This window comes from Grammomys surdaster, unplaced genomic scaffold, assembly GCF_004785775.1.
Source record: "Grammomys surdaster isolate TR1022 unplaced genomic scaffold, NIH_TR_1.0 225, whole genome shotgun sequence".
NCBI classification, from domain to species: Eukaryota; Metazoa; Chordata; class Mammalia; order Rodentia; family Muridae; genus Grammomys; species Grammomys surdaster.
This window is the reverse complement of record NW_021604670.1, coordinates 1,772,051-1,796,303: the sequence shown is the minus strand read 5'-3', so window position 1 is coordinate 1,796,303 and position 24,253 is coordinate 1,772,051. Positions and strand designations below refer to the sequence as shown.

Genomic DNA, 24,253 nt, shown 5'->3' with positions numbered 1-24,253 from the left:
AAAGGGTCCAAAAAAGAGAGAGAGAGAGAGTTTATTATTTTAAATTATTTTCAAAAGTTTTTAGGAGTTGTTAATTGGCTAAGATCCTATTTGTAAGCTCTCCACAAAAGAATTTAAGTCTCTGTTCAATATTCTCAAGAGAGATGCAAATCCTAATTGTCCTGAACAGTTAATTGACAAAAGAGAGGTAATCTCACAAAAAGTAGAAGAAGCTATTACTAATCTACTAATCGATATATTATAAGCCTGATTAGTTGTCGACAGTGATATAACAGTCCTTTGACAAAAGATTATTAATATAGATTTATATATCTTTAAATAAGGTCTTCATGACTCTGAGTCTGGAAGGAGCGACTGTTGGTGTTTCTGTACTGATTTTACAAGAACTCTGAAAATTTGACTTTAAAAACAAAAGAGGGAACGGTACCTCCCCCCAGAAGGAGTCCCCCTGAAATACTCTCTATCATGCCTTGTTCACTTTTAACTCTCTAAAGCTGGAAGCTCATGGCAAATCTGCTGTTGTCTGCCGCTGGCACCACCAAGACCAACAAAAACTTTGCCAGAGATATGGGGAAGAACCCTCTTACCCTTAAAGGGAATGGCCCAGACCCAGTTCCCTTATATGGCCGAGGATTTATATGCCTGTTTGATACCACAGAAGGCTCAGCTAACCGGGTACCAAAAAGATTAATGAAATAAATAGATACCCCCTCAAAGCCAGGCCCAACCATAAATAAGATGAATAACAATTTAAATCCAGGGAAGAGAAATCTCCCTGAGAATTTCCTTCTTTTCCTTTCCAGGTAAAGATGAACCACCCGTGATGTCTGCTGTTAGAAGTTCTAATCCAGATGCTGGCCTCCGAAATTATACTACTCCGACCTTTGAAGGGCCACTGACAAGAACATCAAACAGCTAGAGATTGACATCACTAATCTGAAGAAATCCCTCATTTCACTGTCTGAAGAGACCTCCTAAAATCCCAAAGATCCTTATGGGACTCGATTTTCTCTATCACAATAGAAAAGGCTGTGTACAGCTCTTGACTGTGTACAGCCCTTAAAGAAGAAGGTTGCCTTTACATAGACAAGACAAGGAGGGTTAAAGAGAGCATGAAAATAGGTCAGTGAATGCCCTGAGAAAAATCAGAGAGAGAAAGAGACAGATGAATGCTGGTACAAGAATTGGTTTTCAGCCTCTCCAAGGTTGTCAACCCTATTTCCTTCCATCTTGGGACCATTATTTGGGTTCGTTTTGCTTATTTCTGCTGGTCCCTGGGCCTCAAATAGGCAGACTAACTCTGTGATACAACAGATAAATAATTTGGTAGCAAAACCTATTCAGATACATTATCATAAGTTAGCTATGGAGGACCACGAGACTCAAGATGAGGTTGGTACTTTATACAGGGTGTTTCCAAAACCCATTTCCAACCAACCTAAAATAGGGGACTTCTGCCCCTAGACCAAGCAGAGAGGGGCCACCCAGAACTCCCTCTGACAGGCAATCTGAATTCTTGCTTAGGCTGCGAGGCTAAGCACTGCAAGGGAATATAAATAAAAGATAAAAATATCTCTCTGGGTTCCCTGAGAGACAAGCCTGACTGCATAGGGGTTGATGTCAAAAGTATCCCCTCTCCAGGAAAAAGACATCGGGATGGGTGTGGCCCTCATGCCTCACTGGACAACGACAGGGGGACTGGAGCCATTACAAGGTCCCCTTAAATTACTGGAGGTCAGGCCTCTATCCCCGCCTTCACAAGTTTAGAATTGCCACAGCCTTTCTATACTTAGAGAAGGGAGGAGATGTCAGGGGCAGCCCTGCTTACACATTGAAGGCCTAAAATCAACCATAGGCCTAAAATCAGCAATAGGCCTGTCATACATGTATGCTAACACCAAGTCTTGAGTCTCAGTGGAAAAATACTGAAACAGATGACTATAAGCTAATGGAAACAGGCAGCTTTTGTGGAAATCTACAAGCCTGAATAGCCATAGACCTTGTAAATAGGTAGCCTTTGCAAACAATACCAACTTAGATAAGAACAAGCGAGTCATAGGCAGAGTCATAGTGACTTGTCCCCTGAACCTTCACCCAGCCGATACCTGGTTCTGAAGATATCTGTATTCCCCCTGAACACCCACTCTCCAGTCTTATTCCCTTCCCCACATCCTGCCTTTCTGTGTTTATAACCCCTGTGTGAATGAATTACGATTTGAGAAAAAATAAATTATAAAAAAAACAAAAAACAAAAAAACAAACAAAAAAAGGAATTAAGATAATAGAAAATTAAAAAAAATACAGCAACACAATATTCAACATGCACCCTAGTAGAATTTTATAATTTAAAATGTGGGCAAAGTTTTAAAATTAGACCCTCTAGTTACTTTTTACATCAGATCTGGATGCAAGTCTTTGTGGCCATAATGGAGGAAGAGTACACTGAAGCTGGCCTCACAGCAGTATAGTTTGGTATAAATCATAAGGCCAAATTCAAACAAAGAATTAAACCTAAGAATCTAGGTGGAGAATCCATAACTACAATTTAAATAAATAATCATGATCCCTACCCACACTGTAAATATCAGTCTTTATACCCTCAGGTAAGTATAGCCTTCTCTCCTCATGAAGAAACCTTTCCTAGGAAACTTTAAAACATTTCTCTCAATATGTGATAAAAGAAACACAAAAGTTTATAAAACAATTGGACTTTTTTATATAAAAAAATACTTGAAATCCTATAGGCACATCATATTAGTATTATATTATCATATTATATTATTGTTTTTGCATACATGCCTTTCTAATATTAGCTGACTAGGGAAAATCTCACCAAAGGAATTTATCTTATTGTATTAGTTCAGGAAAAGAACTGATAGGATGGCATATTTTAAAAGGAGTAACATATACATACTGAGCAGGTTGTACTTAGGTATGTAAGAGTACATATATAACAATTAATAAACAAAGAGAATTTGAAAAAGAGCAAGAAGCAATATCCAAGAGAGTTTAGAGGAAGGAAAGGAAAGGAAAAAATGATACAATTCTATTATGATCTCAAAAACTAAAGACAATTTTAAGTGGTGTGATTTATTAGAGTGGCTTACAGATTTGGTCCAGCTACTCTAATAATGGCTGTCTCTCAAAGGAAAGACAAACTATCTGGTAGTTAAGTCCACAAGACTGAGGGACTCAGCAGTCCTAATCTGGTGCTGGAATTTGCAAGATTCATAGAGAGCTGCTGATCATCAGTATACACTGGATTCTCAAAGTAGCTGGTTCTAATAGCATCAAAAGATGAACTTGTCAGTAAGAGTAAGGGCAAGCAAGCAAAAAGAAAAATCTTTCTTCTTTCATGTTCTTTTATGTGGGCTCCCACCAGAAGATATGGCCTAGGTTTATGGTAGACCTTTCCACTTAAGTGATCCAAGAAGGAAAATATCTTACAGACCTAGCCAGATGCAAGGGTTTTAGTTACTTCCAGATGTAGTCAAGTTGACACTCAAGACTAGCCATCATACTCATCTTCTTCCTCATAATAGCCTTAAAAATGTTTAACAGAGCTAGTATTACTTGTGGTTAGCTTTGTCAGCTTGATAGAACCTAGAACACCTGTGAAGACCGTCTAAATGAGGGATTACCGAGTTGACCTGTGAGCATGTCTGTGGGGACACAAAGTTGTTAATCAGGTTAACTGCTATGCAAAGGTAGAGTCCACTGTGAGTGGTACCATTCCTAGGCAGAATTTCCTGACTTACATAAGAATCCAGAAGAGAATAAGCAAGTGAGTGTGTGTGTATTAATTTGTCTTTGCTTTTAACTGTGAGTGTGTTCTGACTAGTTATTTGAAATTCCTTCCTCAACTTCTCCAAAATGATATAATATAATCTGGAAATGAAAACGTAACTTTTATTCTCCTGTGGTAATTGTTGTCTTTGTCTGCCTACCTAGGCCTAATCCTAGAAGCTTCAAGCCTCTGTACAATCTAATCTAAACCTAGAATATTTTCACCCTCTGAGACTTACTGTTGAGTACACTTACTTTTTCTAGTTCTTTCTGAACTCTGTTAGCTGGATTGACTCAGCTATTCTGGTTCAAACTCCTCTTCAAATTGACTGATTCACACTGGCTTCTCTCTCAGCTTCTGACTGAATTGTTCTACTTGGCCTCAAACTAACTCTAGCAATCTGTTCTAATCTTCTGGGTCCTTATCATGCTCTGGCTCATTCTGTCTTCACCTGAGTCTAGCTTGTTCTGTCTTCAACCTGTCTGTAAAACTCTCCTAGAAAACTGCCTCCTTCTCCTCCTATTTCTGGGCTGCTCTCTCTTAACTCACCTCTCTTTCTTGTTTTTTCTCATGATAGCTGGACATATCCTATTCTATCAAATCTTTCTCTGATTTGCCACTTTGTATGCCTTTCAATTAGACATCGCTTTCCAACATGGGTTTTTCCTTCTACAAGCTAACATCATGTTCATAGTTTGGGATAAAAGGTGTGTGCTAAGAGTGAGTCTATATTCCATTCAGAGTAGCCATGTTGCTGGGTTATAATCCATCTACATAGATATTTAAGATAAAATATTCCCTTTTGGTTCTTAAGTTGATTTTTGTCAAGGTTTTAATTGATTTTTACTTGTTTATTTGGTTTTGTTTTGTTTTTGATCACAGCAACAGAAGTGAAACTAGAATGTTGGCTGTGGCTGTTCTGATCAATCATCACCAAAAAGTGCATTTTTCCCAATATGATCAAATATTCCAAAGCCATTCTTGAACAGTGCTGAGTACATCAGGATCCCTGGACCTCCCTCTGTGTCCCAGGGGGAGTAAGAAACTTTTGTGTTCTCAGAGGATTAATCACACTATGTACTGACATTAAGTGTACTGTAGAGATATTCCTTCACATTTTGTACTGAATCTTATGAAGTTATACTTTCTCTGCTCTGTGGTTATATTACTTTGCTTTCTGTCCCTAAGGACATGATTCTAGAATCATCTCAGTTACTCTTAACTACGGATGTACTTGCTGGAAAGCATCCAACTCATGTTTGGAAAAATGTGAAGCCATTCACACTTCTATCTATTATAGACATTAAAATCATACCAGCACGCCTACAGAAATGAACAAACTAAAAAATTAGTGGGACGCTAACGATTGGAAGTACTCACCCACTATAGGAAGAAGTAGAAGAGGAAATACATTTGACACCCTTTCGCTTTTGTTTCATAATATACTAAATATTGTGTCTGTCTGGTTCTGCCTCTGTTATAGCTTGATCTAGAAATCAAATTTAAGGGAAGAAGCCTGTTTATCACGTAGTCCCTTGCTCTCATTATGTGCCTTAGGCTGCCATAGCCGTGTGCCAACCACAGTGCCACACCATGCATTGAGTTAGCTGGCAGCATGCAATTCAAGCTTTCCATCACTGATATTGAATTCTTCACAGTGATTTTTGTTTAGTATTCTTATTTGTCACTTCACATCTTTCAGCTTCACTAATAAAATGCTAAAGAAAACCAGAAATACTACAAATGAGCCCCATTAGTTTTAGCACTTTATTAATAGCATTTAACTTGTACTATTAAACTATTAACATATAATAAAAAGCTAGACTATTGCATTAGCAGAGTAAATGTATTCCAGTGAATAATAATAAACCATTAGCAATTTACTAGGAGCTCAATTTAGCTTAAATTATATTGTTAACAATATGCCTGGTTTGCTCACATGAAATTAAAAAAAAACACTCTCAAGAATTCATATAAAATACCTTATGCCATTTATGTGTGCTAAAACACGTAGATAGAATGGGGAGTAGAGTAATTGTTTAAATTAACATTTGAGCCAGTCTTCAGAACAGCCATCACTGTATCAGCCTTACAAACTGTACACTCATCTCTTCTTATATTCAATATTCTCATACTGAATATATTCAATATGCTACTTTTGATGTAGTTTCTGAGGTTAGGTAGTATATATAGTTTTGCTTGCATATATGTATGTGCACTATGAGTGTTCCTGGTGTGCAAGGAAGCCAAAGGGGATTGTTAGATCCTCAGGAACTAGAGTTATAAATAGGTGTGAACCACATGTGAGTTCTGGTAACCAAACCAATGAGTGCTCCTAATTGCTGAGCCATCTCCCTAGCTCCTCTTCTCTTGAATTTGTGTGTATCCATTTGTACTTGGTTTTACAGTGACTTAGTAAGATATATCATGTTGGGTCTCTTGGAACTATGTGGTGATTTATGGGCCTAATGGTCTTTCATAAAGTTAAAAATATGATTGAGTCTTCCATTACAACAATCTTAGCATGGGAAGAAATTTTAATCAACCCTCTTACTCTGAAGAAATCCTTTCTATAGAATGTTATAAGGATTATAAGACATGCTACTATCTGCCTAAAATCTCTCCTTACTATTTTATATCTGTGAACATCCATAGATTTATGAGACAGGTGCTGAGACCCAGGGCTTCAACTTCTGCTTGATGTCCTAGCATGCAAGAGGCAGAGATAGGACAGAAGGTCATCCAGACATTCCTGTGGCAGATTTCCTATGCTCAGGCATTACTTTTGATGTAGTATCTGAGGTTAGGTAGTCTGTGTTGAAGCAACTCAGAAGAAAAGACACTCAATTTCTCCCTAGGCCCTTACGGAATTTTTGGACATTTTCCATTCAACACTGATATTTATATCTCCCAGTCTTGAAAAGAATCCCTTGGAGTAGCACAAAATAAATCAAATGCCTCTACCATGACATATCTTCAAGTATGTAAAAAGATCAACCTCTTCCCCAGAAACCTCTTTTTCTCAACTTATCACTTCTCAGTTCTTTCAAGTTGCCCTCTCATGACACACCATTTTAAACCTTGTCACAAACACCAAAGAGCAATATCTTAGGAGTGAACTGGCCATTAGACAGTATGTTGGGATGCATCTTTTCTCATCCTTGTCTGGTAAACCAGAGATACTTAGTATTTTAGATGCTATTTTAATTTCTGATGTAATCACCAGCAACCTAAAAATGAATATAATATAAGAAAAAGAATAAAGGTGTGATGGTTTTTTTGTTGTTGCTGTAAGTTTTTATAGTAGAAAAGTCCTAAAATCCTTATAAAATCTTTCTAACAATATCATTTTTAGGAGTTTCAAAAGTCCCTATCTGCTACTCACCTTTGAAATTAGCTTCATTAACAGTACCGCAAAGGAATGGAAAACCCAAATTTTTCAGTTTTTAAAAGGTTTATTTAATTTATGTGTATGAATATTTTGCCTGAATGTATATCTATGTACTACTTATTGGTCTGGTGCCTGTGGAGACAAGAAGATGCTATTGGAGTCCCCAGAATCAGAGTTACAGATGTTGTGAACTGCCATGTGGATGCTAAGAAGCAAGCCTTGGTCTTCTGAAAGAGCAACAAATACTCTTAATTACCAAGCGATTTCTCTAGTCCCCAAAATGTTTCTTTCTAATGGCAACTTTTATATTTCTATTTAAATGCCTTCATTTTGTTCAAAGTGAATTTTCAATTTGGTAGTTAGATTGGAAGAGAGTTAAAATGGAGAAATGTTACAGAAAGACAGAGAAGTTTTCTCTCAGTCTAATCTTTGCCTTAATTGTTTAGTGTACGTGCATTCATTTTCTTATATTTGTCTGACCAAAACCATATTTTGTGGTTAGCTTTCAAATCAATCAATCAATCACTCAATCAATCAATCAATGTCTCGCCTCGGGTTTCCCCTTTCCTATTGTCTTAGAAGTCGTTGGCACTTTCCACAAAGCTAAAATTCAAAGACTACAGCAAACGGGTTGGGGTTTATACTTGAGGGACACACAGCTCTCTGAAGGCCTGCAATAATCACAACTTGGTCCATAACAGTCACCAGTCAACAGAGGTGTGTCTGTGCCTAAGTCAGGCAAAAAGAAATTATGTAATCCATGTTCATTCTATTTGAAAAGTCCCATTTTCTGGAAGCTGGGAGAGCTCATAAGCTACTGACACTGGCACCATCATCTGGTATGAGCAGTGAGAGTAGAAGTCCACACAGGAAGGACTGATGTAGAGTGAATGTAAAACAAGACTAGAGAGGAGAGACAAAGATCATCCTGTAGGAAAGATACAGTTTTCATTTTGTCTTGTAATAAGCAAATCCAGCATTTTGTCTGGACACAAGAACACATGTAATGGTAAATTCATTCTTCATCAGCTTTCCACAGAGAATTCCACATTTCTCTGCCTCAGACAGTATTGGTATCAGCAGACTGAAGAAGCTGTGAGCATAACTTATGGAACCACCATATGGTACAACAATAGAAACATTTCCCATGTTCTCTAGCACTCCAGTTTTCAAGGGCTTGCACATGCCTGGTATCTTAGGTGCTCTCATGCTTGTTTTTATCAATCAAAGGCTATTGGGTGACCAAAATGTGTTAGAGAACACATTTTTTTTTTCAAATAAGGCACTAGTCACATTGTTCATCTACCTGGGACAGGGTTGATCTTCTCAAATTCTTGAACAATTTTGAGTCACTCCTTTTCCATATCTTAGTCTGGAACATCTCAAAGGCAAAGAAGTGTCCTGTTCTCATTGTTCCCATCTCTATTAAGCATCTCTCTCTCTCTCTCTCTCTCTCTCTCTCTCTCTCCCTCCCTCCCTCCCTCCCTCTCTCGCTCCCCCCTCCCCCTCCCCTTGCCCCCGTCTCCCTCTCCTTCTCCCTCTCCCTTCCATGTTCATACCCTTTCACTAATCTTTTTAGTGGTTTTGCTTGCATATCTTCAGTTTGGAGTCATATAATTAACTGAATTTATCCTTGTAAAAATACAGGTAACTTTCAATCCTGATGTTTGTGGTTACTCAAAAAGATCATGTTGCATTGTGTTGCTGCCGTCGTTGTTGTTGTTGGGGTTCTTTTTGATTGATTGTTTGTTGGGTTTTTCTTTTTTTTTTTTTTTTTTTTTTGTCTGTTTGTTTTTGAGCTGAAGATTGAATGCAGGGCCTTGTTTGTTAGGTAAGTGTTCTACCACTGAACACTCAACTAAACCCCAACCCCAATATTCTCATTATAAAGAAGAAAAACATGTTCAATGTTACCTTCTTCACAGTAAATAGTAAATGGATTCCATCTGACCAATCTCACTTCCAGAGATGAACTACTGAGAGAATGAGTTACCTTCATTTAACTCAGCTGTACTCCCAACCTGGGAGAGAATTTTAGTTTAGTTTTTGGGTTGGAGGTTTTCATTTCCATGAGCAGACATCAGAAATATGGTCCTGACTAAGATCTCCAGCTACAAAGAAACCACACCACACTATTGGGAGGAATCTGTGGTTTAGCAGTACCATCCTGTTTAAAGATGACTAAGTACTGACTTATGCTAATAAAATACATCACTATGTAGTCACTATAGGCTAGACCCTTCTTTCTATCTTACATATAGCCTTCAGAGGCAGATATCATTGTGCCTGTTTTACAAAACAGGACCTTGAGCTACTTGTCAAAGATCATGTAGATAAAAAAGAACAATCTCTGTATTCCTATGCAGACATCTACGTCATGTGTATGCAGCCTGTACTCTATAACATTTTCCACTACTCTAGGCTACTGTTCTACCTTTTAATACAAGAGACAAATTCCAGTCTTCAGTTACTACTTTATCCACAGGTTGAGTTCTTAAGACAAATTTTAAGTGCTCTATCAAAACCATGAAACTGGGGTACTGTTAATTGTCTATTGACCTCTTGATCTGTGTATAGATGTGTAATAGTTAAATTAGGTTAACTATATCTACATTCCCTGGTTATCATTACTTAATGGTGAGAACACTCAGAATCCTTCTAGTTTTCTGAGACCTTCAGTTTATTATTGCTATCAATGGTCACTCTGCCAATGTAATCATACTGAATATCTTTCTTCTACCAACCCATAATGTAATATCCACTGACAACCTCTCCCTTTCCTCTGCTCCCTTTCTTCCTCCTGCCCACTCTCTTCCCTCTCTACTCTTCCTACCCTAAGGAAACCACAATTCTACTCTAAATTTCTGTGAGAACCACTATGTGGGATTCTACATATGAGTGAGATTTTAAGATTCTTCTCTTTTCTTTATACCTGTCTGCTTTCACTTGAGGTATTTCATTTCCTTCCTTAATCTATCACATTTCCTATGTCTCTATTGACTCGTATACCACTCACACCATAAGTTTTAGAATACTTCTTTATTAACTTAATAACCTGATATTTCCTAACTGAAGTTCAGTCTTATTTATTTGTCAAGATACTGAGCACATACAACATTCACAACAATGGGCTGAGACTCTGTATAACATTTCTCAATGTAAAATATATTTTGATTTTATAACAAAGATCCTAACTGTATGTTCAATGTTGTGTGAACCATATAAACAAAGTTGTTCTTAATAATAGAACTATCTCATCCTTATTTATTAAAAGAGCCAATTCACAAGCATAAATGTATTAATAGGTTTGAAGTCATTTGACAGAAGTAAGATGGATCACAGGTATTCTGTAAGGATGCTGTTCTTTAAAGCAATCTAAAGTACACTTAAATGTTCACAAGAGGAATAAACAAAAATAATTAATTTAATTCTATAATAAGTTTGTAGGTTTGGTGAACAGCTTCAATCCAGTTCCTTTAACAGTCAAGCAAATATGCCCAAAACACATGTATATAGGAAACTTTGCCCAGCAAATGCTCTAAAACATAATTGTGTAACCCACGCTATCCAAGTCTCACTAGTCATGTCTGGTTCCACTATACTTTGGGGACTTTCTTGTTGAAACAAATATTCCCTGATCACCAGAACTTCTGTTCTTCAGCCTGAAACTCATGAGGATATTGGCAGCCTGAGAATCATTCTGAGCCTCACATGACTGCCTATCATTCTCGAGGCTCTTTTGATGTCGCTGCAAGAGGGAGGGGACTGAAAGCAAGCCCAGACACAGCATGTCTTGCACTCTGTAGGCAACAGAGTAGCTCTGGTGTCCTATTGTTCCTGGAGAAGTTCCCAAGAAATAGACACACAAGAAGGAAGAAGGAAGGGGTGACAGTTACCATTAATCAACGTAATGCTTTCTGCCTTAAAAATCATAGCAGAGAAACACGATATATATCTACATGGGCCACGGAGTAAAATCACAATTTTATTCAATAAATAAATAAAATCACATCCTTTTATTCTAGGTGGCAAGGATGGTGTCCCTTCCCAGATTAGAGTTGGTCTCACCTGATACTGTTTGCTTTACTCTTGTTTTTATCCCTGGTAGGTACCAGTGAGATGAAAAAAAGGGAGGTGGTCTTTCTTGAACACTAAACACAATGTCCATCCAACAGATTTTCAAGGAAATTGTAGGTGATTTACATTCCTAACAAGGGAAAGGAAAGACAAGCATTGACATCTTGTTGCATTAGTGGATATTTTAGTCATTGTATTTTTACCTGTTTTATGCCTATGTTGAAGAATAACAAGACTATTACAACTACTTACAAGAATAGTTAATAAGCAGTAGATACATTCCTAAATGCTTAATATTCACTGCCTCTTGTTGATTCTTTTAGCCAAGTCATGAGGTAAGTTGTATCATGAACCTCTCATTTCTAGTAACAACAAACTTAAAGATGGAAAAAAGTTCCTCTTAAATATAAAGTATTCCTCAATTGTATGAAAATTTCATATAATATATATGAATATATATATATGTATATATATACACATATATATACATATACATATACATATACATATATATATATATATATATATAATGTGGTTTGATAACGTTCACCCCTCTAACTTCTCCCAGACCTCCCTTGATCTCACTGAGTCCAAGTTGTGGGTATGTACCAGGTATCATGCTCTTTAAAAAGTTCACTCTCTCTTCCCCAGCAGCCCTCAGCCATTAATTGTTCTTCAGCTAGGAAGGGGGAGCTCCCAAGATCTCCAGTCCCCAAAGTAGGTGTCTTAGTTAGGGTTTTACTACTGTGAACAGACACCATAACCAAGGCAACTCATTTTTTATTGGCTTTTATTTATTTACATTTCAAATATTGTCCTCCTTCACCATTTCTCTTTTTGCAACCCCCCTGTTCCATCCCCCTCCCTTTTGAGGGTGCTCTTCCACCAACCTACTCCCACCCTAACCTGGGGCATCAAGCCTCCACAGGGTCAAGGGCCTCCTCTCCCACTGATACTAGATAGGTCCTCTGCTATATTTGTAGCTGGAGCCATGGATCCATCCATGTGTACTCTTTTGTTGGTGATTTAGTCCCTGGGAGCTCTGGGTGATCCAGTTAGTTGATATTGTTGTTCTTCCTATGGGGTCGCAATCTTCTTAAGTTCCTTCAGTCTTTCCTCTAGAGATAAGAGAAAAGTACAGAGAGTTAGGAATTTGAATATAAATATGCAGTAGTAGGGGATGGGGAACTAGCCACTAGAAAGTCCCAGATGCCAGGGAAGCAAGCAAGTGGTTCCCAGGACCGAAATGTGGTGACATTAGCCGAAAGACCCAACAAAGGGGAAATGGAACCTGTAGAGACCACCTCCAGTAGATAGGATGGCCTCTAGTTGAGGGATTGGGACACCCACTCATCTCAAAATTTTTAAACTAGAATTATTCCTGACTAAAGGTAATGCAGGGACAAAAAAATGGAGCAGAGACTGAAGGAAAGGCCATCCAGAGACCACCCTACCTAGAGATCCATCCCACCTGCAAACACCAAACCCTGACATTATTGCTAATGCTAAGAATTGCTTGCTGACAGGAGTCTGATATAGTTGTCCCCTGAAAGGCTGTGCCAGCACCTGACTAATACAGATGCAGATACTCACAGCCAACCATTGGACTGAGCCCGGGGACCCCAAGGCAACTTTTATAAGGACAGCATTTAATTGAGACTGGCTTACAGATTCAGAAATTCAGTCCATTATCATCAAGGCAGATTCCAGGCAGGCATACATGATGCAGAAAGAACTGAGAGTTCTACATCTTCATCTGAAGGCCACTAGAAGAAGACTGGCCTCCAGGCAGCTAGGATGCGAGTCTTAAAGCCTATGCCCACAGTGACACACCTACTCCAACAAGGCCACACCTCCAAATAATGCCACTCCCTAGGCCAAGCGTATTCAAACCACCACATTAGGAATATTGACTAGCTTGATCCTGCACTAGTCTTGTACTAGAAACCACAAGTTCTGTGAGTCCAAAACACAGAGGTCTTTAAGATTACAGTTTCTAAAAAGCTGGACTAAATTTTTTACTTGGACTTCCTCAATGGCCAAGCTATATAACTTCAAGAAAATCGCCCTCAATTTCCCATTTAATGGGATAAATGCTTAGGTACTTCAAATACAAATTGGGTAGGCTTTCCAATGATAACTTCTTTTGTTCTTATAGATAGCACAAAAAGACAATACGTAGAGTATAAAAATGCCTCTAAACCAACATTTTCGTAAATATTTTTGGTTTGACAGTTTCTCAAATCTAACTTACTCCAATAATATATTTTAGTTTGTTTATTGTCTACAAAGAAGACAAATAATTAGAAAAACATTTTGGCTCCCCACCGCAAAGCATGTATGACCTCTTCTTCAGACAAGAAACCTTGGTTAGGACTTTGAATACTGATTTGGAAACAAGTTTTTAAAGAATTCACTCAAAGCAGCAGGTTTTTAGCTTCTATGACATGAGATGATCAATGACCACATTAGCCACTAATCTAAGGCATAAAACATGCATGAGGCATTAGCATGGAAATCTAACACGTTCTCCACCCCAGGTGGTACTAGATTTCGAATCTGTTGTCCCATCTAATAGGAATAAACTTAAATAGCTTATTTAGAGGTTCATTTACAAAGTTAATCATTAGAGTGATTTACTCAATAGGCAGGGGAGGAGGAAGAGAGACAGATGGGTGGCGATTAAAATGAGAAAAACAGTAAAAGTCACCTCACAAAAGCAAACTTAACTTCTGGTATGATGTTTATGTTTATAGTTATAGTCTTTTGAGAGTGAATCAGGTTAAGGGGAGAAAATGAGAGAGGGAGAGAGAGAGAGAGAGAGAGAGAGAGAGAGAGAGAGAGAGAGAAATGGGCCTTTAAAAAAGTCAACACTGTTTTAGGACACACTGTACAGTGGGTTCAATTTCCCAAGCAAATATTTTTACCCCTTTAACACTGAAATGATAGCACCTGCTCCACATGGATTTAAATGAGGAAACCAAAGAGTTAGACAGGGCCTGGACATGGAGAGTATCTAATTATTAGTGATACCATTCCTTAGTGGATTCACCAGAAAGTGCTGAGATACAAACATGTATTCCTCCTTCATAGTCTACATGGCAGCCATTGAACTCATCACAAATTTCACTGGTGTTCAATTTGCCCTTACACCCAGTGGGAAAGCAATTGAATGAGTTGTACAATTTAGTACAAGGTGCTATATCAAACAAATGATGGCCTGCTAGTTAGCAATCAACAAATACGTAGTCTGTCAATCTTCTCTCTAATGACTCATGTCTCTCTGTCCTATTCATAACACCTGGCTCCAAGTTTATCCTTAAATTTGAAATACTTAGGTCAACAGTCCAAAGGGCAAGCCCTTTGAGTAATATTTTCAATTTTAAGGTGGCTGATAAATTTGTTTAAGAAAATAACTTGTGCCTCCTAATAATGACAAATTTATCTCCATAATGACCTGAAAGACTAGCTTCAAATGTTCAGTTAGGAAACAGCTTGGATTGAGTGCTAGGGCACATCATCATGGGAAGAAACAGGTCTTCTTTTAGTCACCAAGTGACTCTTACACTCTAAAGGGCCATGAATATTCATGTGTGTTTCAGTTAAATTAATGATCACATGTGTGTATCACATACATCACAATACTGTACCCAGCCATTCTCCTAAACAGCCACCCCAAGACCCCCTATCAAATTCATTGACATGTCTAAAAGATGATTTTTCTCAAGAAGAAACCCCTAAAAAAGAGGCCTGTGTCAGCACTGGAAACAGGCCCAGGACTCCAGACTGGAATTCTAGGGTCTTAAGAACAAACACAAAGTATCTTCTAGAATTGCAGAAGATAACTTCTGGGTACAAGTATAAATATTTTTTTAGCTCTTTGAACATGTCTTTAGGCATATCTTTATGTTACATCTTCCAAAAAATTAGCAGAACCAAAAGTTAAAGGATAGAAAATGCTAACTAAACTTCACTTTCCTTCGGATATGAAGATTGTGTGGTGTGTGTGTGTGTGTGTGTGTGTGTGCGTGTGTGTGCGTGTGTGTGTGTGTGTATTTTGCTGAGGAAAATTGTTTGATAGAAACATTGTTTTAGGTATTTCCATGCCAATCTTTATTAAATAAGGTAAGACCTTTCTCATGTCAAGATATGACCCCTGACAAACGTGGCACAGTTGAAGCATTTTCTGGGATGAGAAAGTCATCTTATAAGAGAAATTAAGGTCAGAGTATCTGCTTTTAGAGAGTTCTGAACAGAAGGCATAAGCATCTTGACCCACAGTGATTCATCAACTCGTTTCTGCCCTAACAGGAAAATAGTGGGAGTTAAAAGGGCTTCACTAAGCACCGCCTCCACAGAAAGCACCTCTTGACTAAGGGACACAGAGAAGTACCTTGAACTGCTGCCACATTCCTCCATGAGCTGACTCTTGCCTAGTCTCCTTCTTCTGGCCACTCATTGCCTCCTACACTTTCTTCTGCTTAAAATATCTCTCTTCTACCTACCTAACTGCATCTCATCTCTAAGACAGCCAAGTGAAGCACTACCTGAGAAAGTCAAGGCTTCCTATTTTAAGCTCCCAAAATGCCTCAAGCCTTCCATAAATACTACTGAGACAATATAATTTATCATCCAACTCAACACACTGTTGAACATAAAAGACAACACTAATAATAACCCTGCTGGGTGGCAGGCATCATGTAGTACTATCTCAAGCAAACTGGGACAGGCTATCTTCATAGTTACATTCTCTACTGTATAAATCAGACTTTTACTAACCTGTCTATCTTCCATACTACACTTTGAACATCATTAAGACAGAGACTGCACTTACTCATCTCTCTAGGTTTAGAAATTTGCTTATATTTTGTGAAATAGCTTCTTCTAAAAGATACCTTCTCATTCATTGTCCTTAAAAACAAGGGCTATATAACAAAGGATCATCGACTATAACTCCAACAATTTATTATCTGTGGCCCTGACAATCCATGTGTCTTAATGATGGTAACTTCAAAAAACAACTAGAAAGTCTCATGTTGTCAGTGAGTTGATATCATAAAGCATCTACAATGCACATGTGCATAAGTGTTTTCATTAGAGAGATTATTAAAGAAAATAGATAAATCAATTGAATAAGCTCCAACTACCTTTTGATCTTCAGAGCGCCCTCAAGTGATTGTGCGCTGTTGAATGTTCACACTGTCCTCAGTTATCCTTTGCTAATGACTCAGCTTGTACTGGCCTTTGTTAGATTCTTTACATATTTAGTCTTGCTGCATATTTACCAAAATGTTATCGGAGAAACTTTATATTCACTCACTTCTGGGAACCTTCATTTTTGGAGCCTCTGTTTCTTTATTTATAAACATAGGGAGGTTAGTCAGTTTTTCTGTGGATCTAGAATTCGGTGAGAGCTTGGTCATTATCCTAGATCACCAACAGAAGTGGTGAGACACTTGATAGGTGGGACTATGCAGAAGAGTTGGGAGTTAAATCATTAGAACTTAGAAAGCACAGCTTCTTTTCCTCCTCCTCCTCCTCCTCCTCCTCCTCCTCCTCCTCCTCCTCTTCCTCCTCCTTCTCATCATCATCATCGTCCTGCTCCTCCTCATCCTCCTCTTTTTCTCTTGCTCTTCCCCACTTTCTTATACTGTTTCCCTCCCTTTCTTCCTTCTTCCTGCACACCAAAAGATGAGCAGCCTTGTTTTCCCATGAAGTTTTACCATTAAATTCTGCATTGCTACAGGACCAAAGCTTCAGGACCAAAATATTATGAACTGAAATTGTAACTTGAAAAAAAGTAAATTGAAAAAATTAAAAAAAAAAACTTTCCACCCTCTAAGTTGCTTGGCTTAGGTATTTTTGTCACAGCAGTGGAAAGCTGACTAACACGTGAATGACTTCATGCTAGAAAACTGAAATCCCAAACTTCACACTTTTACAGTCATTCCATTTTATCTCTCTATAAGAAAATACAGTCTCTAAATCCTTGCTCCCTGGGAGTTTCTTAAGATTCCTCTGAGAAATAAAAGTTTCTCTGAAGCCTTCCTATTACACAATGTTCCTAATGTGCGAGGAAATGGAGAGTGGAAGGCAACAGCAGTGAAATCTGTGCTCTGGGGGAGTTCTCACTCACTGCTGTTTAAAGAGTCTGAACGACTCACGAATCAACATTATTAAGGCAGCACTTGAGTTTACCAAAGCATCATTTGAGGTACTCCGAGGACATCCAAACTTACACATTTTCTCTCCTACCTCCAAGGAGTTCAAATTCTAGATGAAAGCAGGGACTAAGCATTAAATAGCATGATAAGATTTAAATAGCAGGAATGTGAGAGACACTCCATGAATAACATGACTTATGCCCACATAACTGGTGTAATTTGTACCTGCTATAGAAGGTTAGGAAAGAAACAAACTCTAAAGAGGAAAGGTGGCAAAGGCAGGCAGATTGAGTCTTTAACAACAACCACTATCTGTCATATAGTCTGCTGTGCCTGCTACCTTACAGGTTAGAAAACATAGTGTTATGCCCATCAAGCCCAGTGTCGAGAGAATATAGACACTGGAACGAGATTTTGGCTAGCATAAAAGCCACCACAGAGAAATGACCAGGAACTTGGTATCCAAATGGGGCATCTAACAACTTTTCCTGTTGAAGTAACTCCACACAAGCACATACAAAGAGGAGATTTCCCAGACTGAGTTTGTATAAAAAAAAAAAAAATAAAACACTTGTCCATTGTAGTACTCTCCTCACTATTGTGACAAAGTGTCTGGCTAGAACAATTTAAGTGACAGAAGGCTTCTTGTGGCTCATGGTTTCAGAGAGTACAGCCTCTTCTGCCACAGAAACCGTAGTAGGGTTCATGGCTATGGAGGCATGTAGCAGACAAGGAAGCAGAGAGCATAGATCAGATGAGACACAACAATCTACTCTCCTCAGCAAGGCTCCAAGTCCTAAATGTCCCCATAACTTTCCACAATAGGACCTCCAGTGAGGAAATCAAGTGTTCAAAACACTCAAACCCATGGTAGAAGATTGTAGACTCAAACCTTAAAACTCATACAGAGGAAAGAAGGGAGGGAAGACACCAAAAGGAGCATCTTGCATGGAGAAAGAATAAGATAGCAGTTAAATGAATACAAATGAAGCCAAAATCAATCAACATTTCAGAAGAGCTAGCAAGTAGAGGTCATATTGACAACAGAAAGAAAAATAAACTCTAAAAAGGAAATATTTAGATACTAGGCTGAAAAGAGAAATGATTCTCTCTCTCTCTCTCTCTCTCTGTGTGTGTGTGTGTGTGTGTGTGTGTGTGTGTGTGTGTGTGTGTGTGTGTCTACACGCACATGCATATAGCCAAGATAATAGATAATATTCAAAATATTTGCTATGTAAAATTACATATACCCAGATTCACATATGCAGATGAGCAAAACACCATGTGCCAGAGTACAATCTAACCCTAACTCATATTAAACAGTGATTTCAAAATTAAAATTGTGTTTGTGTCTGTTTGCCTCTATTACATCCTCCTTTCCAGACTCTGCCAGAGGTAGGACAGGGCACTGAGAAATATGAAGGGTATATAGCAAAGATAAAATGACTCCTCTTCTTAGACCTAAACTAAGCTCATAAAATGCACTTGTCAGAGCGGAGCTCTAGAAAACACTTATGCGTCTAGTTTAATTTAAGTGTACATGGCTGCTCTCTAAGGAAAGGACATGCTTTGTAAGAAGACATAAGTTTTGATAGGAAACATCTGAAACAAATTGATGATCTATTAACACAGGCACACTTGTATAAAGATGTATGAGAGGTAACTGAGCCTTCCCTGTCGTCACCAGTGGGTCTATAAAATTATTTATCAGGAGCCAGTAGCACAATGGTTGTATACATGGCCTCTGAGGTCCACCTGCCTGGCATTTTGTCCTAGCTCTTCAGCCTACTGAGTGCCATCTAATCTCTATGACAAACACCTGCGTCTCCCCATGTCTCAGTTATCTCTTCTATAAAGTTCAAAGAAAAGAAAGAAAAGCTCACGATGTGATGGCTACCCTGCTACCTTGAGAGGTGCTTCGCTTCTGAGCTCATGTACCGTAAGCGTTCCCCAGTGGTCTCAGAGCTCTTACACATGCACCAGAACCAGTGCCAAGATACAGAAGAAGATATTTGAAGGCCTGTAAGTGATTACTTAGGCTGACTTGTCTCTTTGATCCCAGTCAATTGGACTTGCTGCATCTATATAAGTAAATCCTTAAAAAGAAAATATCCAAACCCTTTTGATTTGCTGAAAATGAAGAGTCTTGATTTGCTTATAGAGTTGGATAAAATGTCCCTGACTTATTAGAACTAATTGATCTCTAACATAAACCAAGTAGTAGTTTAGAGTTTCAAACCTTTTTTTTTCTAATATTTGACCCTCACCTAATTCCTTTCCATACACCTCTCTTCTCTCTTTTGTAGCATATTTTTTGGGGAAAAAAATCATTTTAAGAGAGAATTGTGCTAAGCTTCGAAGTGATTGTACTAAATGCCTATATGTACCCATGTATGTACATACTTATATACATACCTTTGTTTGTTTCAAAAATGAATGTAAACAAATCTAAGTACAAATGCAGTAAATCCAGAGAGCCTGTAGCATTTGAAGTTGGATTGAAAAATGTCAGAAATTTCGGAAGGAAGAGAAAGCACTCAATGATCAAACTGCAGAAAATTGCAAATGCATCAGAAACTTCTGTTTGAAATCTTTTTCTTTTGCTCATCTGAAATATGAGTCTTTCTTTCAATCCCAGGGGGCACAGGTTTGGGACAATATGGTTAAACACACATTTCCATGCCTGACCTTTTTCTTTCTTCCTGGAAAAAGCAAACTACTTTTCCACTGTGGGTGATTAAGATAGAGAGGGATTTGAATCTTCAGGGACAAGGAAATGTTTTTAAAATCCCAAAATGATCGATAATTCTTTTAAGCTGAGATTACATTTAAAAATAATTGTGGCTTTTGTTCTACAGATGAAGCCAAAGGTCTTGCCTTCCACCCCACCCCCATAGCCAGTCTCACTGTCTTTATTTTTGCTATCAAATAAAACCTTGCAGACCTAAGAGTCTCTTTTCTGGCTTGGGTTTATTAAACCCTGGTATGATTCCTCCAGGGTTGAAGAGCCTCATGCTAAACTGCTTACCAAAGGTTTACAAATAGAAATGGCTCTTGGGGGAATTTTTTTCTGCCCAGTTAGTTCTGTTACTGCTGTCTCTGAAGTCCGAGATTATTGAGATAAAACTGATTAGAAACGCCAAGCCTTTCTAACTTCTAACACCAAGTGGGTCAGAAAACAGAAACCAGAGGGCTTGGAGCGCTTTCTGCTTTTATGTTATTAAAAGACTTACTCTGGTAAGTGAAAGCCTTGTTTACCCAATACCAGTGCTCAGAGAACACGGGCTCCATGCAACTTTTCCTTCTTCCCCCAGCATAACACTCAAAGCACAAATTCTTCATCGAATTTTGGATTATACTGTGGTAGGTTACTCATTGACTCAACAGCAAAATGCTCCTGGCAATTGCAAAGCGAATTAATGACAAATAAAGACACTGATCTAACAAGGACAATGAATCAAAAATAAAATTTGAGGGAAAAAGGCTCTATGCTGTTTCACAGAGCCTGTTTACTCACCAGTTCACACTTAAGGTTTCTACATAGGAGTGGACTGTAGCCTAAACATTGTGTGTGACGCGGTCCCAGCTCAGGACGCATTTGTTTTTGGAAACAGTCGATTCTGAAACAAGTACACGAAAGGTCACCCTTACAAATCACTGTGTCCATACGGCATCTCCAACCTCCCCGAGTGGTACCACCATTCAGGCTTTAAACAGTTCTACTAACAGGAATCACGACTTCTGCAGCAGCCCATTTCTTTTGTTGGTTCACTCTTTTTGTACATTGGCCAAGGGCTGCTCACACTGAGCCACAATCTGCCTGTACCTACTACCTGGCAGGCCTTTTCACCATGGCCCGGGTATCCGTGCTGCTCCTTTGTCCTCGCAGTAAGCATGCCCACTCCTTTGAATTATCTCCGCTAATGTGGATTATAGCCCCACACCCCCTAAATATGCCCCATTTCATTTTAATGTCATTTGTGTAATGTGATGTACACAGCTGGAGAAGATCGGGCATGTGAGCCTCGCACAGTAGGTAGCTGATTACCCATGGCCTGGACAGCGTGACTTTATTTCGTTTTGCTGGATACTAAGTCATTGGAAGCCACAAACAGATGTCCATGGAACTTATTTGGGTTAGAAAGGAGTCTCGTCGTTTATGATGTGTGGCAATGTGCCTAATGAGGGGAATAATTTTTTTCTTTTAACCAGCAAAGGTGAGAACTAAATATATCAGCCACTTCTACATCTAGAAATAGAACCAAGCAAACAACCCCTGAGTGGCATGTATTTTCAGGAAGAATTATTATATAGCACATTGCCAAATTGTATGGCTGCTTGTCATCCTGGAGAAGACTATCAAAGAATATCTTTTCTATAACAAGACCAAAGCTCTTTCTTCCAGCATTCATCAGGGTTCCAATCTCTGAATGGGGAAGGGGATGGAAAGTGAGAAATTTACATAAAGAACTTCCTGGAAGGGAAAGAGCCAATGCTCCAAAAGACCATAGCGAGCAAGAATCAGGCAGACATTATGAAAATAGTCACCCAGCTTCTGAAATAAATATCCATCAAGTACAACGCAACGCCACAAGAGGGCTGGTTTCTCCTTAGATACACAGAAGTAAAAAAGACATGGAACATTCCATTCATTGGGATCTAGCAACCCAGTACACATACCCTAGGAACATATGCTAAGGAGTGTAGATTTTAGAATCATCATTTAGTTTATTACAGAAGTTTCTTGCCTTGGCTGACCCTGACAAGGAAAATCATCTTCAAGAGACAGGAGCTTTAGCAGCTAAAGCGGGGGGCTCAGGGACAACCATATCAACATGAGAAGGAACCTCAGAAACTATTCCTCTTTGCTAGGACTTCTTACACATCTGCAACAGAGCACGGAAAGCATGAGATGAGGCCGCTCCCATGTACGTGTATAAGCCAGCTCTAGTTTCCTAGCTATGAGCCCTTAAAGCCTTCTTAGCTGTCTGATTATCCTCTGTATGGTGAATTTCTTTTAACTCACAAGCTTACTAAGAAATTGTAACTATGATAGCAAAGCCAAAATTTAGACTAATTTTTGGAGTTTGAAAAAATATGGTTTTTTTTAATTTTTCTCATATTTTTTTATTAAATATTTTCTTTATTTACATTTCAAATGTTATTCCCTTTCCCTGTTTCCCCCCTGGAAGCCCCCTATCTCATTCCCCTCCCCCTGTTTCTATGAGGGTGTTCCCCCACCATCCACTATGGCCTCCCCACCTTGGCATTCCCCTACACTGGGGCATCGAGCTTTCATAGAACTAAGAGCCTCTCCTCTCATCAATGCCCAACAAGGCCATCCTCTGCTACATATGCAGCTGGAGCCATGGGACCCTCTATGTGTACCCTTTGGTTGGTGGTTTAGTCCCTGGGTGCTCTGGGGGGGTCTCATTGGTTGATACTGTTGTTCTTTCTATGAGGTTGCAAACCCTTTTAGCACCTTCAGTTCTTTCTCTAACTCCTCCATTGGGGACCCTGTGCTCAGTCCAATGGCTGGCTGAGAGCATCCACCCCTGTATTTGTCAGGCTCTGGCAGAGCTTCTCAGAAAAAAAAATATGTTGTATCTTATGTTTCTTGTTCTTTTTATTGTGAAAAATGGCATACTACATAGAAAAGTATATAAAATATATAGTTAAATGATGCTAAAGTAAATAGCACCATTCAGATTTAATCATTTGATTTTATAATTGTTACTTCTCTTTTTAATCATTTAGAGTTCTGCCTTTGACTTCCTTGAGTTTATTAGGCTTGGTTACTTCAACCTTTTGATAATTCTTCATGCTTTAATTTTTGTCAGTTTCTTTCTATGTACCAGGTCAATTTTTTAGGATGTGATGGGCATGATACTTTTTTAGAAATAATAAGCCTCTGATTATGTTCTCCACATGTGGAAAACATTTCTGTTGCTTGACCTAGGTATCTTGAGCCACAAGAAATCATCTCTTCCCAAGCTAACAGGAGGATGAGCTTGTAGTGGCTTCCCACATGACTGAAGGCTTGCTGACTGACTTCTCAGTCATCCTTACTTTTGAGATCTGGCCTTTCTAAAGCACGGTACCTGGGTCCTACTCTTGACCATGCAATCTTGTTATCTTTGTCCTCAAAGATGTCAAAATTAATACTCAGAGCTAAAGAGACTGTTGAGCAGTTGAAAGTGCTTACTACTCTAGGAGTAGAATCAAGTTCAGTTCTAGGCACCCATACCAGGTATTTCACAACGAACTGTAACTTTAGCTCCAGGGCTTCTGATGCCTTCTGACAGCAAGAGTTCCTGCATGAATGTGGTGCACATGATTTCATGCAAGCATACATATATACATAGAAATATAAAATTAAATAAAATATTTTAAATTATTAAAGCAATGTTAAGCATTTTAGTCAATAATCAGAAAATCCCTGAATGTGGGTGCACTCTTCACGCATTTGTCTCACTGCGTCTTGGTTGCATAATAATCCCTCAGTACACTTTTGGCTCTTCTCTATACTCAGATTCACTCATATATCAAATAGCCATGCCTCCATCACCAATGGAACATCTATACAATGGGATATACCGTTTAGCCTAGATACTTTATGATAATCATACAAACCTTAGCCCAGCATTAAGTCGTATATGCCTGTACATGCTTAATTTAATATTGCCCAGCTATTTCTGTTATCTTTGTTTAGAATGTTGGTTAGAATTACCTATTACTCTTCCCTTATTAGTATTTACTTAATTATTAATAATAAATTAACCCAGAATTAAGTAGAATTATTGCTATATCTATGCTTCTCGTGATATTTATCCC

The 24,253-nt window shown here is 38.5% G+C and overlaps 1 non-coding gene across 1 annotated transcript; it reads left to right on the top strand.

Annotated features, from left to right (window-relative positions):
• The first annotated feature begins 2,374 nt into the window (after positions 1-2,374).
• On the top strand, positions 2,375-2,503 carry LOC114626031. Its single transcript, XR_003712172.1, has one exon. It is a non-coding gene; the product is annotated as a small nucleolar RNA SNORA61 (small nucleolar RNA).
• The last annotated feature ends 21,750 nt before the right edge of the window (positions 2,504-24,253 follow it).